Source organism: Solenopsis invicta, chromosome 5, assembly GCF_016802725.1.
Source record: "Solenopsis invicta isolate M01_SB chromosome 5, UNIL_Sinv_3.0, whole genome shotgun sequence".
Taxonomy (NCBI): domain Eukaryota; kingdom Metazoa; phylum Arthropoda; class Insecta; order Hymenoptera; family Formicidae; genus Solenopsis; species Solenopsis invicta.
Genome location: NC_052668.1, coordinates 18,904,069 through 18,921,941, shown reverse-complemented (window position 1 = coordinate 18,921,941; position 17,873 = coordinate 18,904,069). Strand labels below are relative to the sequence as shown.

The window sequence follows — 17,873 nt, the reverse complement described above, 5'->3', positions numbered from 1 at the left end:
GTGTCGTATCGCGCTATAGGACATCTCTCGCCGCCGCTGGCCTTTTTCGCCCCCTCGGCGACGAACGCCGTGCGCCGCGCGCCGCGCGCTGGCGAAAGGGCCGAGCGTCGCGCCGCGACTTTGCCGCTTTGTCCCGTGACACCGCGCCAAGATCCGCCGACGAATTTGCTAGTAAATTGCAGTAATCGAGATGACACCGGCCGAATTTATAGGACGATTACCAGGATGCAGTTGCAATTAAACTAATGATGTCGCTGCGAAGACCCCTCCTAATCTGGTACCTCGGTCAATCTTTCGGTACCACCGAATTGAAACGTCAACGTTTCATGTGCGTCGCTTACTACAGTATAACTAAATATTGAGTTGGTTTGGTTGACTCTTGATTAGACAATTTTTATCAAGTTGACACGAATAAATTGAACCTCTTTTTGTGCAACTAAATAATTGCTGAATCAATCCAATGTTCGGTTATTCGTATTGGATTGAATATTTGGATTTTTCAACACATCTTTTTTCCGAGTGTACAAACACCGAGTGATTATTCGAGTAGTTATTTAAAAACCAATCATTACCAATTAATTTTCATACCTCTAGAACTGATTTTTAATTTTACGATGGATTTAAAAATTTAAACCATAAAAATTTAATTCCGTAAAAACAGTAGAGGAGTAAGAGTCTTTTTTTACGATAGTTAAAGAGTTTTATTCCTCTCTGAGGAATAAAAATAAAGATCATTTTTTTCATAAATAGATACATTATATGTGCTGCATTGTTCTCGAGAATTTTTCCTCTCTCACGTTCATCTCTCGACGAGATAAAAAAAGCTTAACTTTGAAATCTCTATTGAAAAATGGATAAAGTAAAATAAAAACGTTACGCGCTTTTCACCAAACACCTCCGTTTCTTCAGACACGGCGACCACAGTAAGAGAATTAAATAGGTTCACATATATCGATGCGAAAACGAAATTTATTTACGTCACGCGAGCCGAGATACCTATCGCTTAAATTACGAAAATAAATTATGCGCTAAAAAGCCTCTGAGCGATGTGGACGTAAACAGCAATATCATCTCAGGTGGCGTGCCACGGCGCGAATGACAAAAAATGATAATGCGAATCTAAGAAGAAAATTACCACGTCAACCTATAGCTTTTTCGAACGTGCCACTTTGCGTTTGTATTCGGAGTATCGCAAAAAGCACTCTGCTATCCGACCGTTGCAGGTGAACGTTGCAGGCACTTTTACATCGGGCCGATCAATTCGTGTAATCATTAAATTTCATTGCGCTGTACTTCTCTCGTGTATTTTTATCGTGTCACGTGCAGCTTATTACGCGAATTTCCCGTATCTAATCAATACTCTTTCAAATATCTTTTATGCGATAATTCAATAAAGAAAGTTCGATCGTGGAAATTTCTTAATTCTTCTTCCTTTCTGCTTCTTAGCGCGGCGCAAGATCGGATCAGATAATTTTCTTAGGTGTGAGCTTAGGTCGCTGACTGTACAAAGATTCGAAACAGACCCACGCCCTTAAAGGCCGAAGGACAGGGGGAGGGAGGGGGGGTGAGATGCAGAAACGCGAAGGGATGATAATGCGAGTCTACAGGCGGGAGGTTTTCTACGAAAGAGGATGGGGAGTGTCACTCAGGAGCACGACGTGTAAGGGAATGGTCACCATCCCGGGGGGTGAATTGAGATGTACAGGCAATTTATGCAACGAGCGGCACTCCCTCCCGGAAGCCCGGTTGCTTGACCATAAGCGACTTGCAAAACATCGCCCAGCTTTCTTCTCTAATGGGCGGGAGAAAAAAAAAGAAACGAAAAATCGAACGTGGACAGACGAATTTTCCCGTCGTTCGAGCGCCGCGGCAGCTCGCTCAATTTTACGACTTGATTAAGATGTTTGTTACCTTCAATTGCAGCTCATATGTGCGATTGTGTTAAATGATATGGATGTAGATGTTAGTTGACGAATTGAGCTTGATCTAATTTTATAACGCACTTCCGCGATAATTTTTACGGAGCTTTAAATAATCATGTAAAATAGCAAGTCATATTTTTTTTAGATATTACATAGAATATTATACGGAAAGAATAATTTTCCTGCAGCATTTAAACATTTACGTAGGATGCTCAAATACGATAATATTGCTGTAGACAGTTTTAATATACACTGACAATGACAAAAAGAGTTGTAAAATTGAATAAATTTTTCAACTTCATTAAATTTCTTCAATCAAGTAATTATATATTTAACTTAAACACATAAATGCTTGAACTGAAAAAATTTAATCGAGTTGAACATTTAGTCGAGTTAACAACTTTTTTTTCCTCAGTGTACCCGTGTGAAGTTAACTCCCAACATTAAAAAAAAATAAACTTTTTTTAGCTCATTCGATTGCTTATCGCTTACGCATGTATGCACACTTCGAATTTTCGTTGCTAGAATGTTAAAAACATTGTAGCAACCAAATTAAATATTCGATATAATTTTTTAAATAATTTAACATTATTTTTAGACCTGTATTTCAGCAAAATTGTTCTTTCCATGATACGTTGTCAAGTAATCAATTAGTTTTTATAACAAAGGCGATTAATTCACTATTGAAAAAAAACATGATAAAATATAAACGCGATCTACGGCTGTAACATAACGCAAAAAACATTTCACATTGCAATGTGGCGTTAAAAAAATGAGCCGTTTATCTTGAAACAAAAATATCGCACCTGCATATCAAAGTATTGATAAAAATTTATTTATCCTTAAAGCAACATTTGCTAAGTTCTGAGTGGTTGTCCAGGCGTGTCACGTGTCTTCTTTTGCTTCGCGATTGTCAGCGGCGGAAATGATGAAAAGCATGCTTCTACGGGGGGATAGAAAACAGAGGATGGGACGAATTCGTCCGGGATGAATTAAGGAGCCTACCCCCTAAGTGCGTCTCTGCTTTTCTTTCTGCTCGCCATCTCGCGCTTCAGTCCCTCCTCTCTCTATCTCTCTTCCTATGGCCATCAACCCTTATCGTGGTAGCGTCAATCACTCTCTCCATACACGGTGAAACTTATCGTTCGATTAATCGGCCTGACAATGCGCCTGTCGATTCGAGTTACCCCCTGGATTCGCGCGCGTGCGGTCAGTCCCCGAAAATGCAGCGCTCGCCCGACAACGATTTACGGTCGGAAAAGTTTTATGGTTCCCAATTATACGGAGGATCCTCTCACGTGGAATTGTTAGTGAGTGAAAGCGTAAACTGTTAGAGCTTCACATTGCTTAAAGTACGAAATGCTAGAGGAATCCCGCGCTGTCGAATGTAAATTGCGTTTGATAATACTCGAATGAAGAAAGAAATTAATCCAAGTAAACAAGACACATTTGTATTAATATATCGTGTTCTATAATATCACTCATTCGCATTGTAGGTAGAGATGTACAAACACGTTTTTTTTTAATAAAAAAAAATATTGAAAAAAATACAAATTTGATTTTATTTGTAATTTTAGTACATATGGTGCGAAGCACTTCTAAAAGAAAGAAATTAACTAATGACTGGGTGGTAAAAATTTAAAGTTGCAAAGTTTACAACAATTCACTGCTCCTCAAAGTACCACCAGCGTAATTAATAAAAAATCAGAAATTTCTGAGACAATATCACATCAAGGAAAATTAATTTAAATGATAAAGTCGATCAAAATGAAATCTCAGTTTCTTCTACAATGAATTTTGAAAGTATAGACGATGTTGAATATTGTGATTAGATAACTATACTCTAAATAATAATATATTATTCAAAATAATAAAGTACACTTTTTATTACAAACTTATATCTATAATAAATACTCATGCCAAATTCAATTTTAATTTTTCTCTTTTGATACTTAATTGAAATGATACTTAATTGAAAGTAGTTTTTCATAACCATATAATCAATTTTAATATAATTTACATTTAAAATTTATTATTCAAAAAATTCAAAATTAAGAAAAATTAAATTGTAATAATAAAAAATACATATATATTAAATACATAAAAAAATCAAATATTTGTTGTTTTTTTTCACAAAAAACGTATGTTATGAAAAAAGGAAACATAAAATTTTTTTCTGCTTACATCTCTAAACATAGGTATCGTTTATATTTAAAAAAAAAATCTTCAATAGGGGATCTCGGAAAGTTTATGATTTATCGCGCCCTTTTTTGTATAATAAACCAGGGGACGAAATACTATCTGAAAATGTGTCTACGAAAATGGTTACGCTATTCGTGCATGGGGGAAAAGTATAAAATGGCTGCAATAGTAAAAGTTACGATCAAACGTGGCAACGAATGTCATACGTTCAACTTGTCATATAAATCTACACGCAAGTAGAACAAGTGTTGTCGGACTCGGTGTTTGTTTGCAGTTTCGATGTGTGGGCAGCTGTAAGTTCGGCGCCAAAATGTCTGGGCCATAACGTTTCCATTGTGTGGGCCATCGACGCTCGTGCTACTCCGAATGTACACATCGCACATCGAAATTCGAATATTCCAAATCTCGCGGACGAAGGACGATTTCCTGCGCACCGCGTAACGCTCGGTCATGCAATAGAACTTGCAGTTGTCAACTAAATGGATCCGTCACGAGGTTACTCTGAAATTCAGACGAGGTCTTCTTTTCGAATTTCATTTGATTTCACGCGTATTCGGAAAGAGAGAGAGAGAGAGAGAGATTCTCAAGGAGACTTCTCGCTCCCGTGAGAAAATCAAGAAAACGAGGAGGAAAGCAATTTCATCAAGGAGAAGATTTTAATTTCGGTCGGCGGTCTCGAAAGAGATGTAGATGAGGAGGAGAAGATGTGCGTACTCGGCTTTAAATTTCCCCGTCGTGCTTAGAGCATTACATTGCGGAATTATCGAAGGCGAACCGGGTTCAGCAATAAACGACGCCTGATCCCTCCGACCGTGCCATGGCTGCAAACACGACAACTGTAACCGCCGAGTTTGGACCGGTGGACAGATGCGCAGATTGCACGAGCCGCAGAATGGAGATTAAAGATAATGCAGGGAGATACGAGCGAATTGGTCAACAGAGACCATCGACCTCTTAACGCCATTTGCGACGGGCCATTTGCCCATATTCTTATTAACAGCGACCGCAGTCCTCGGCATCGCGCGTCGCGTTATGAAAAAGTATCTTCCCATCTTCCACGCGCTCCGGAAACACTCGGGATTTTGCTGAGCTGCGAACGGAAGCGGGATTATAGAAATATGTATGTTGAACATGAGACTTGACGCGTAATGCTCCGCCTGCATTTTATGGCAAAGTGTGACTGGCTTCGATTAAATCGTGCGTTCGCACGTCCTCAAATTGCTCGTGCCCACGGAGAGAAATGCATCTTCTCCCTCCTGATCTCGAAATGCCTATTCAAATTTTACGGGTCATATTTGTCGCAATTAAGTGTTAAATGTTTTCGGGCTTATGGCCCAGAAATATTCCATATTGAGCACGGGACGTGCCTCCTCGACCCGATATAAAGCTCAATTCGGGAGCCTGCAAGAGGGGGGGGGGGTGTGAGGGTTACACGAATGAGGGAGAAGAGCAAGTGAGTTTATGGCACTTGCGGGGGTATAGCTGGCACTTTCACGATTCGTCTGACTCACGTCGAAGAAGCGAGAAAAAGAGGGATGCGCGGGATGGAGCTCACTTTTACGAGGTTCTCCGGACGAGAAGGCGAGCCGTGAATACGATTTGCGAACCGGAAGCGGCCACTTCGCTACTTACCGTTGCCTCGTCGTTGTTCCTTACGCCGCACTTCCTCTCCCCAGATCGTGTGCGCGCAATCCGAAAATTCGCGTGCGTTCGTTCTCGTTACTGGCGTCAATCACGTGTATCTGGAAATTATTCAAGGTAACGAAATTGAATTTATTTAGAAATAAAATTGTCTTATTTATAAAAACTATATCGATTAAAACGTTTAATGTTAATCTCACTAAAAATCAGAGGTGCAACCCAGGAACTTCATATTAACATATATTTTTCCAAATTGTATTTATAATTTTCTTTAATTTAAAAAGCAGGGGGGGACGCACGCAACTGCATGCGACATACACACGTAAAAATTAAAGCCAGATATAGAATCATCAGCTTAAAATGCAATTCTCTATATGTCTTGATGTGTCGCTCAACAAAATTATTTCCAAATCTGTAGCTAAATGTTTAAATACTTGAGCGAAATCGTTCTTTCCGTTTACAAGTACATTCCGTTCTTTCGTCTTGGAGCCTTCATAAAAACCTCCAGCAAAGTTCATGCCAAAACAAAGACGCGGTAACCCTATCCACGCGACATCAGCAATATGGAACGTGCCCGGCACGTGTCATCACGACGGAAAAGAAAAAGAAAAAGAGAGATAAAAGTTCCGAGAACGGTTGCCGCGGTAGCAGAAGAATTCTCGACGATTCTTTCTCCGCGAAAGACGACGACAGACGACGCTGAAGAGGGAGGATGGCGCCTCGAAGATTTTCGCAAATTTCGGACGCGTCGGTGGTGAAAAGACGAAGAAAGAGGTTTACTGTTGGCGAGGAAGACGGAGGAAGCGAGATACCAATAGAGAGACGAGTGGAAAAGCAGAGAGAGAGACGGAGCGAGAGGTAGGAGGTAGGAGAAAGAGAGACGGAGAGAAAGTCAGAAAGGGGGTGAGTGCTGGCGGCGTTATGGCGGGCGCCGAGGGTGGCGCCGCGACGCTTTGGCGCCTTCGACGCCGAGACGCTCCACTGATGCTGGCTGCATGTACCCACGCACACATACGCGTGCACCCTCTCGTTCCGACTCTCACCCCTTCGCCCTCCTCCCTCCGGCGTTACCCTCCCCATCCCTCACACGTAATACACGTACGCGCGCAATGAGAGTTCGAGATTCTGTTTCACACACGCGTGCAAGCCCCCCTCTCTCTCTCTCTCGTCACCGGCGCTACCCCTATAACCGCCGCGCCGCCGTGCGTGTACGGACATTCTCTATGCGAAAGGGGGTGAATAGGTGGACGCGTGGCGACGTGCAGCGCGGGAGAGGAAATGTTTATAGGTGCGCATCAGAAGCGGAACTGGAATCCGTTCTCGACTTCGGGGGAGAGAGGCGAGGTCTCACTCTCTCGTCTCCGGCGACGACGATTCGAGGGTGTGGCATGCGTCAAGTGGGCCCGAATCGAGGGTTATCTGGCCCGTATTCGCCGATGGAATTTATCCCGCAGAGGCAGGCAAGATGGATCGTTGTTGACATCTTAAGCGCCTTGAACAACGCTTTCAGTTCGTTGCGTCTTTAATTAAAAGGTCCCGTATGAAGATAAATCGGCACGCGATCTTTTACACTTGTTTAGAAATCCTCCGGTGACATCGAAATAAAAAATCGCAGCCTCTTAAAGAGTAATAGCGCGTTGAGAGTAAAGAAGCAGGCGTATGAAATATTTCATCGCTGATTCATTAACGATTGATTAACGATAAGTCTACTTAATGAATAAATTGCCTTGATGCTCGTCCGCTAAATTTGCTCTGTGCGTCGCACAGCACGTCGCTGTTTAATTCTCGATAACGTGATCCTCGTTAGGACGCACAGCAATGTCAAGATATATTTTTTCCGGAAAAAAATTATTTAACCTTTTTATCACAAATAATAAACTTCTAATTTCTTTCTTAACTGAATGATGTACAAATATAAAAAGAATAATGTTTAAAAGATCAAAAATTAGAAAAACAATTTTGATGCTAAAAGTTCAATTTAATATTTAATTTACACACATCCTGAAAGTGTTTTTACATCTTCACTTAATGGCAAAGCATTTTTGGAAAAGCCATATGACATAATAAAATAGAGAACTATTAAGTAGAGAACTAGAGAAACCATATTAGATCAAACAGAAGAAAATCATTCAATATTGATAAATTCCGAAACGTTAATTTTACAGTGGGATTAACGTCAAAAGACAGAATAATTTTTTATTCCGCGCAGCATTCACATCATTGTGAAACGTATCGACGGTTTTTTTCTTTTTCAAGAAGCAGATTCCTCAAAATCTACGCCGTGTGTTTCGAATTTCATTGTAAAACAATCCAAGCAAGAGCGCGAAGCTTGCGATTTGTTATCCCTGTTGGGGTTTCCCCACTCGCGACGGACAAAACTGCGAAGCAGCCAACGACCTGTCAATAACCGTGACATAGCGTCCTGTATCAGCCGACCACGCGCGTACGCACAGCACGCCCTATAATTTCGCAGTGGCAGAATCACCGCGATGATAATGCCACTCGATTGCGGCCGCATACCGGGATTAGGCGACGTTGATTAGGCATCTACGGACGTGGGGGCGGATACCGAGATCGACGCGACAACTGCTAATTAATCGAGCCAAATTTTCGACGAAATCTCTTTGATCCGCGGATCATTAAACTCGAGGCGACTCGCCACATCGACGCCCGGAATTCTTACAGCGTACACAAGACGCGTATAATAGAGGAAGAGGGGGAGAGAGAGAGAGAGAGAGAGAGAGATCGGTTATTCGAAATTAACCATTGCGTCAATTACCGTACACGCAGGGAGAACGATATGCAAACAAGTGGGCGCTTGTTATTCAGTCGTCGTCTTAAATTATGACACACATTATGAACACACGACTACGAGGACTGCGTCGTCGACGACGGCGACGACGGAATGGATATCGCATTACGAGAATGAGATATAACAAGGACGGCAAGCAGAAATTGAGTTGCGGCTTGTTACGAATTTATTGTATCGCTCCTAATCTCGTCCGCCGGGAACTTCTTGCCTCAAATGTACTTTCTTAGTTACGCGCGTCTCGCTAATCCATTAACCCCATCGCGGTATAACGCAGACTGCTACGATGTAGCCGAGAAAGTAAAATTCAATGCCCGTCGAATTTTGGAGTGCAAATACCGCTGGGTGCGTGACAAATGTTTCAGAGATGCTACAAAAGCCGAGCGTTAACACCCATTGACCCTACATTTTTCATCTTGTCATAATCGGATTAATGCACCGCTGTGTTTCAGCCAAAATAAATATTCATTCGAGTAATTAAATGATACTGCACATTTATCAAAATCTCGTTACGAGGAACGAAACGTGCAATATTATTTCATGAATGCAGTCCGCATAAGCTTTATATATTGCACGTTCGAAATACGAAGTAGTGTATAAGCTCGCACAAACGTACGTTTCGAGTAAGAGCTACAAAGAGTACGTACACTGAGCTTAAGGGCAATAAAAGTATTTCCTGTACTAATGAAGAATTCGTTAAAACTGATTCAACGATCAATTTTATCATCTCAAGTTTTATCAAAAGAATAATTTGAATGATTAAACTAGAATTTATTGTAACAATGAATGTGTACGTTGTACATGCTTTTAAGAAAACCTTTTATTCCGCTGTATCAATGAATTTGGTTATCGAAACATTTTCTTTAATACATACAACAAATTCGATTACTGAGTTAATATACTTTGTTTAGTTAATAAAATAATGCGTTAAATGCATTTAGTCACTTGTGTAAAATTTTGTAGTCACATCAGATGAATGAGTTTATTGATTCCGTAAATATGTTCATTAGAAGAATAAACTGTTTCATTGGTTTTCAATTAAATGTTAAATTAAGTCACGATGCATTCAAGTATACATTGTATTAATAAACAAAAATTTATTACTAATTAATCCAGTTACAGCCAATGAACAATGTTCCATGTAGTATTCACAATATTAGTTAAATGTTCATTGTATCAATGAACGTCATTCTTATTGCAAACATTTTTTCAGTTTAATAAAGGGCATGTTTAATCTCTCTTTTTTTAAACATAAAAGTAAGGAGAGAAGCGTGTCCTTCAGCTCGCTCGTTACCTAACAAACGATTTGGCGCGAATACATCGTCATGAATAATGCGCAATAAAATATCTCGCGATCGCCGTAAAAACGGCACAAGAGACAACTAATAAAGTGCGCATTGTGCTAGTTATAACCTAACGTATAATCCTGTAATGGGGGTTGTTGCACACGTAGGTTACGCGAGGATCATAACGGTCGTAAATCCAATGAGTCGTCCTGTCCCGCCTCGCGCATCGATTCGTGAAAGATCCTCGTTTGCTCTAATGACTTGGTACGTTCGCGACGAGAGGTTCGTCGCGCAAAAGGTGACGCGACCCAAATTACAATGCCACAAAAAGTCCCGTAGAAGAATCTATACTGAATGCCGATGTCCCTCTTTCCGAAACAGTACACCCGTGATTTTACCCTCAAAATTAGAAATGACGGCTTTCATTTATCGCAAAATTATTTCGACGCTCGAGGACGTTTTGGCCATACAATACGAGCTAAAAGTTATCAAAATTTAAAAATTGAAAGCTTCTTAAGTTTATTTGTTTTTTTTTCCGAATCGACGAGAAAAAATTTTGATCGGAAATGTGCTGAAACCAAATGCAAAAAAAAACCAAAACATTCGTTTTATAATGGTGTTTGTAACGAAAATAATTATATATTACTGCAGTTTTAAATACCTTTTAAACGAGCAAGTAGAGCTAAATAAATTTTGGCACAAATATTTATTAGTTTTATTAGAATACCGAAAATAAAAGTTATTAAATTGACTAAATTTTCCAACTTGATTAAATTTCTTTCCACTCAACTTATTATTATGTGGATATAATGGATACCATATAATGGAAACGTCTATTGTTTACATTTTTTGTTTTAAGATACGACACATGTGTGTCTTTGAAGAAATAAAATGTTTATCGCGTTTTGAATAACGAGGCGAATTCTAGCTGTTAGAATTGCACGACGACGTAAGCGAATTCGAGTTCAAGTTTAAATTCGCACTCTCGCGCGAATACACAGACGTCGCGGCGAAGTGTCTCAAAGTATCGGATTATTCTCGACAGTCTCCGTCTCATCTGGGATATCATCTGGAAACACGTTGACACGCGTAAAAGGACGGAATGACTGCGTCGTCGTCGGCATACACCGCGCGCTACGGCCGCTACAATATTTCCCCCTTTTCGATGATCTTCTCGTCGACCGGTCGCGGTAAAATCTCCTAATAAGTTCGGTAAATATCGGAATCGTTGTTATTTTTATGCCTCGCGCGTGCACGTCCATTCGAGCCGATGACACGGGATGGAAGGTGTCTTAGGGCGGAATGTAAGGATAATCCATTAGACGCGTTGTAACCGAAAACCGCGCAAACAAGGGGTGGACTTGGATTAAATGTGACGGATGGACGGACGAGGGGATGGGACGGCTCTCTCGATTCTCTCTCGGCTCGATGAACGTCGAGGAAAAATAAGATGTATCGACGGACAGGTGGTAATAACGATACTAAACGATTTGCGCCGCGCGTAACGTCGGCGGATTTACGAACGGCGTGTGACATCCTGGGAGATTCTCGACCGATCGCGTTGTGACTGAATTCCGAAGCGAATATCGTCGAGTAATCCGCTGACGGACTAAGAATCCTCGCGTTTCGTGAATACACAATTTGATGCGCATTTGTAACTTTTTTTTCGTAAAAGTTCGATTTGTTTGATAAAGTATTTCCAACTAGGAATACGGCTATACGATACGAGCTAAAAGTTATCAAAATTCTCAAAGTTTATTCTTTTTTTCCTATAATCAACAACAAAAAATTAAGTAACTTTTAAACCAAATAAGTAAAATGTGCTCAAATTTTACACAGACATCCAAACATAATACTTTATAAACATTTTATGAAATTTTTGTTTCTTAGTAACGTTTCGAGACATAAGTTATACATCCTTAATAGCTTCAACCACGTTATTTTCCATATTTGGAAAACTAGAACGAGTAGCGCGTCTGGCATTCTGTACCATCCCAGAAATTCAATAACATCGTCGAGTGACTGCCAGCGATGTACGTGCTGAAGGAGTGCAACCCTAACGCGGGACAAATAGCAGATACTCTTTCCTATAGAGAATCCACTCGGAGGCAGTCGATGCCCGCCGCCGCAGCTTTGTCTTCCGTCAATCCGTGCTACATCTGGATTCCGAAAAGAGAAAAGGCAGATCGATGAGGATCAGCGGAAAATTGCGAGTCAACACGCGGAGTTCGAAACGGTAACCAAGAAATTCTGCGTATAACGGTTACACGCGATAATTCTGAAAACGATTTAAGAATGTATAGGACATTTCTCAAAACATTAATAAAAAAATTATGCAAAAAATTCAGACAGATTATTTTATATTGTATTTGAAAGTAGTAGAAAAAATTTGGTAGCAATTTTCTGTCTGGATAAAAAATTATTTTAATAAAAAAAGTAGATATGTGTAGAATAAAAATATAATTAATAATGAAATAATAAAATAAAAAATAATTTTTAAAAATCTGAATTTTTCTATTTAAGTACTTTAAATATTCAAAATAATTTATATAAAGTTTTGTTGCGATGCAGAAGTCAGTTCTGTAAAATAAATTTTATTTATTTGTATACAAAATAACTAAACAGACTCAAACAAAACCTTATATTATATAAATCAACTTGAAAACTTAAAGTATTTATACAAAAGAAATTAAGATTTTTCTTAATGTCGCAAAAAATAATTTAATAACAAATAGAGAAAATAAACTATAAAAATGTTATTTACTTTGGAAGGACTGTATGTCCGATACATCCTTAGATAAAAACAAATAAAAAAAAAACAATTTCTTCCGCAAGCAAACAAAAATTTCACGTCGCCGTTACCGCGAGGGAAAATTTTGAAGACCTTTTATGCAAATTGCGAACCGCGAATCTGCTGTTTATCCAACGAGAAATGATTCGAGCCGTTCTTTTAAATCAATGACACAATTGTGATCTAACGCTATTCATTCAGGATCCGTGTATGCGCTTCGCGCACATGTGCGGCCTTCAGGCCATGGCTACTATTACACACGCGCTCCGGAGTGCAGCATCCGTGGGGTGCACATGCACAATCTCTTTCTCTCTCTCTGTTTCTTCTTTTTCTTTCACGGCGATGACGCCACGAGTTTCGCGCGACTATGCGTCATCGTCGCAAGCGTGCATAAGTCGGTCGTCCTCTTCGCGCTCCATTACGATCTTCGAGGAAAGGCCGCACGCGTGTGCGTGCTCGGAGGCCGCTGCTACTAATTTTGAGCCGTCCACTGTCGACGTACACACGCACCGGACGTACACGCGCTCTTCGGCTATTAATACACCCGGGGGCTCATGTACCGGAACTATACCTTCCGTTTTTACCGGGCTTTGTCGTAAATGGCAACACGTAATCCGAGCGTCGTCGTCAATTCACGATGGATACGCGCTTTATCTCATCCCCCCGCCCCGCTACGACGCCACTCACTGAATCGACATGGAAATTTGCCATCGCTATTTTAATAAAATAAAGGACTATGACTACCCATCGCGCTTAAACGATTGCTTGGCACTGGGCATCCAAATGAATACAAGGCCCGCCAAAATTATAAATTTTTTCCCCGATTTTTTCATCCTAGATTCTTCGAGTAACGCGGAATCGAAATTTCTTCAATTAAAGCTTCGAGATATTAATAGTTTCCGAGTTGTGAATAATTGGAAAGGAAAGTTTTCCGAACTAAGTTCTCTCAGGATGTAATTAAAATAAAATCGAGGCAAGATTTTTCCGCTCGTAAGGGTGGATTTAAAGATATTCTTTATAATACGATTTAAGATACTCTTTATTACTACCGCATTTGCTAATAATTAGTACATGATCGATCGCATATTAAAGAGTCAATTTCGACCTTTGCATACTACCAATATAACTTCGACTTTATATCTAAAAAAAAAGGAAAGAAGTTTAAGAGATAATACTTTGCCCGCAATTTATGTAACGTAAAGTTTCGCGCAATTTTGCATGAGCTGATGAGAAAACTTGTCGTCCGCGTATATTAGCATATTTCGATGGATCATGCAGTTTCGTATGTTTATTATTTCTGGGCAAATGACACGCGCGTATTCGCACGTGTCTAGTTAATTATGTGGATCATTGTAATTTATTTTCCTCTAATATCTGCACTTTTCGACTTATTCAAAATATATATACTTATCAATGTGATTTTCGGTTATCGTTCACGAGATATTATTTTTCATATTTTAGGTATAAATGGAAAAATCAAATCTCCGCAATAAAAAAATATAAAAAAAATAATTTAAAATTTTCGTTTATTAAGTCGTTACATAATCTTAAACAAAAAGGTTTTAACCAAAAATTTTTTATAACTTTACTAATTAAAAGAATAATTAAGTATATACTTAAAGGAAACATACATGTTATTCAGAAACTTTGAATAAATTGAATATGGAAACATATATTTTTATAACAGTCAAGAATCTTAAAAGATTAAATATTGTTAAGCTTTTAGATGTAAATAATGATTCTTTAACTTTTCTTTTTATGCAGAAAGAACAACTTTGCTGAAATATCTGAAAAGCTAGATACAGATCTGAAAATAATTTTGTTAGATCCCATCAAAATAATTATGTAGGACGCTCAAGCTGGGTACTAGAATGTCAAAACTTTTTGCAGCATTACTCATCATGTTAGAACGTCCTAATTATTTTGACGGTCCAACAAAATTATTTTCAAATCTGTATGCAACTAAATTTTTAAATATTTCCGCAAAACCGTTCTTTCAAAGCAAATTGAAATTGAAATTATTATCCTCATTGCTAGCTTGAAACACATATAAACATTTAATGTATATATGTGTTTCTTAATGTCTAATATTTTTATTAACAATTTATTCTTTGTACATTCGGTCAAAATAATTTTCTCGCTGTAATCATAGATTGATTAGCGCTCTGATTGCAGGGAAATATAATTCTAATTAGCCTTACTCCCATGAAGACGCGCGAAAACGTGCTCCACATCGACGAGAGTAGTGTTTGGATAATTGGGTGTTCGTATGTCACGCATAATGAATCCGTAAATTGGGGTTTGTGTGACTACTATCATTCCGATCAGCCCCGCTTCCAATTACGTCGCATATCAAGCGAAGTGCGCAATGCAAATAAAATTATTCATTTACCGTCCATCACTAAAAATAATGACAATTAACAGCCACTGTTATACCATGAGAATTAGAAAACCATTAGCGCTATTAAGAGATACCCGGCGAGTTGAAAGAAAATTAATCAACGACAAAAAAGTCCGTCCCAGAATAGTCGCGTTAAAACCGATACATCATAATAGAAACTGACGAAACCAATAAAATTGCAACGAAAAAAAGTCTCGCATTTAGTCGAAATTATACGTGTAAAGTGTTTCGCTTCTCTCTGTTTCTATCTCATAGGAAAAAATTCTACCACAGAATTCTCTATAAAAGATTACGTATATACGATGATTCATGGCTAATTGTCAAACTGACTAAAATGACTCTTCGCTTCTGGAAATTGATAGACATCACCGATCTATCTTAAGCCCACTTTAAACAGTCTATAATTTGCGACAGAATACAAGAAAGAATTCTATTTATAATTTATATATCGAATTATGAATATAATTATAAATGAGAGAAAATTGTATTATGTGAATCGTAATTTGATTTAAAATTACGTGTAGAGTATTCGAATTAAGATAACCTTTCGGACGAATATTTATTAGTTTTATCAGCATACGTAAAAATTTTGATTTAATTGGTAATAATACTTCTCCATGAAATTTGCAAATAAGGAGTTTGCAAATTGCACAAAACGCAATTTTACATAAGAATCAAGAGTGTGTGAACAAAAAATTAAATAACTTTTAAACCAATAAGAGAATTGTGCTCAAATATTATATATATTTAAACTCATGTAATAGAACAATCTAAAAAAATTTATATTTTTGACAATGTTTGAAAATATGACACATAGATCTTTTAATTTCGATCGTCCACCTTACACATGCGGTTGAATCATTAATTTTATATATTTTATGGCGCAAATATAAGCTCAAATAGGTCATTAAACAATAAGCAGGAAATGGAGCATCGAATCACATTATTTCCATAATAAAATTTTCGTAATAAATAGCCAATAATTTAATGCCTAATCGAGATTAAATGTCTCTCGATCTTCGAGGCTGGACAAAAGGATTTTATCTGCAATTGTTGTCACGAAAGTGGGTCGTTGACGACGAATCTTATCTGTTCTCGCGAGAGAACGGTGAAATCGAGCATCCGGAATAACCGTTAAGAAATCCGAAAAGAGCCAGCCGAGGTCACGACGCGTGGGCAGGTCGGGAAAACAAACTCGAGGTGAGATTTGGCATCGCGACGATGACGATGACGACGACGACGTCTCGTTTCCAGCAGCAGCAGCAGCAGCAGCAGCGAGACATCGGGGTTTCCCTATTTAATCTCTCGCACGGCCTACCTATTGATTTTCCGGGGACCTATTGTTTTGGCACGTCGTCGCACATTTGATCGAATGAAAACCGTTGGAGCGCGAATATCAATAAGAAGGAGGCCCTCCCTCGCGCGAGAAAATCTCTGCGAACGCGCACGCACGCATACGCGCGATCGTGTCACACGCACGAATCGTCGTCGTGGAGAAGATCGCGATCTGTCAATCTCGTGAATCATCTATATTTCGGGAGACACCCGTTGGATCGACCAGCACCGGCCACCGTGCTGCCGTCGCTCGTTGAGAGGGGCCGCTTTGAGGTTAGCTCCGCTCGGCGGATTATTTACCCGTGTCGACGGCGGCTCCTCGTCGAGAGACATGCGACACGGGAACCGCGTGAGGCGGGGACCGTCATGAGAGGGAAGCTCGTGCAACCGGGTGCCTGAGACGCGAGATAAAACACGCGGGAAATGAGAAGACTCGAAGGAGCCGGACGACGACGGCAGCAACGACACGACGACGACGACGACGACGACGATGACGGTAGACGACAGACGGACGGCGGCGGGCCAGCACGCCCATTCCGTGCGTCGGGAAACGCGAACGGGAAAATCAATATTCGACGGCCGCGTGGCCGCGCGTTTTAATCGCTCGCCCGCCGAAATCCGGGCCAGGAGCGTCGCGCCGCTACTCACCGCGAGGAATATCCATAGATGCGCGCCGCTGCCGTCCTCCGTCGAACAAAATCAATTTATCACTTCGAGGCACACAGGCACTACGTCCGACAACACTCTCGCGACTCCGTCGTTCCCGATTCCGCCGTTCCTGTCGTCCAGCAGCGGCTGCGGCTGCGGCGGCGGCGGCGGCAGCGGCGGCGACGATGACGGCTGTGGCGACGGTCAGGGCCGGCGAAGGCGTGGAAACGCGGGGGCGCTGCCGCGCCCTTTCGCTAGAAATCCAATAAAGAAATGCATTTTTTAGCCAAAAAAATTAAGCATATAGAGAAATATTTAATACTGAAATTTAATATTGACAAAATTAAATTGACCAGTGATTAATTACTTGTTGTTTGTGCCTTTAATCTTCAAAATAAGTAATTTCTCTAACAGCACAAGATATCGTATGAATATTCTAGAATATTCTAGATATCGTACGAACATTCGTACAATATCGTGATATCGTGCGTATGTGTAAAATATCACAATATTCGTTCGTGCGATATCATCTGCTGTTAGGGTTATATTCTACTAATTGTAATTTCAAGTGATATATTAATTACTAGATAAGCTTTGTAAACTTATCTAGTAATTAATGTATCAATTGAAGTTTTGTAAACTTAGTTGTAATATCGTAAATATAAAAAAACAAGTAATTATTTTCAATACCGTCAGTATTAGCTAGGGGCCACTGATTTCGAATTAAGCAGAGCTTTGCGCGTTTTCGAGTGTTTTTCTCAGCAAAACAACCTTTTACGCTTTGAATTTCCGAGGGATGTTTCCCCACGTTGATTCGAAAAAGACTGAGGGCTCTTTA

At 39.8% G+C, this 17,873-nt stretch overlaps 1 protein-coding gene across 5 annotated transcripts in view; it reads right to left on the bottom strand.

Moving 5' to 3' along the window:
• Positions 1–17,219, bottom strand: part of LOC105205722 (talin-1) — a 52,754-nt gene extending 35,535 nt beyond the window's left edge. Inside the window, exons 1-2 of one of the 5 annotated variants that reach the window (XM_039450066.1) lie at positions 17,036–17,219; positions 5,757–5,866 (exon numbers count right to left, since the gene is read on the bottom strand). The gene's annotated coding sequence lies outside the window, so the exon portion shown is untranslated. The remainder of the gene's footprint in view (positions 1–5,756; positions 5,867–17,035) is intronic. The other 4 variants (XM_039450061.1, XM_039450064.1, XM_026131761.2 and 1 more) reach the window with 4 other exon arrangements.
• Positions 17,220–17,873: the final 654 nt, after the last annotated feature.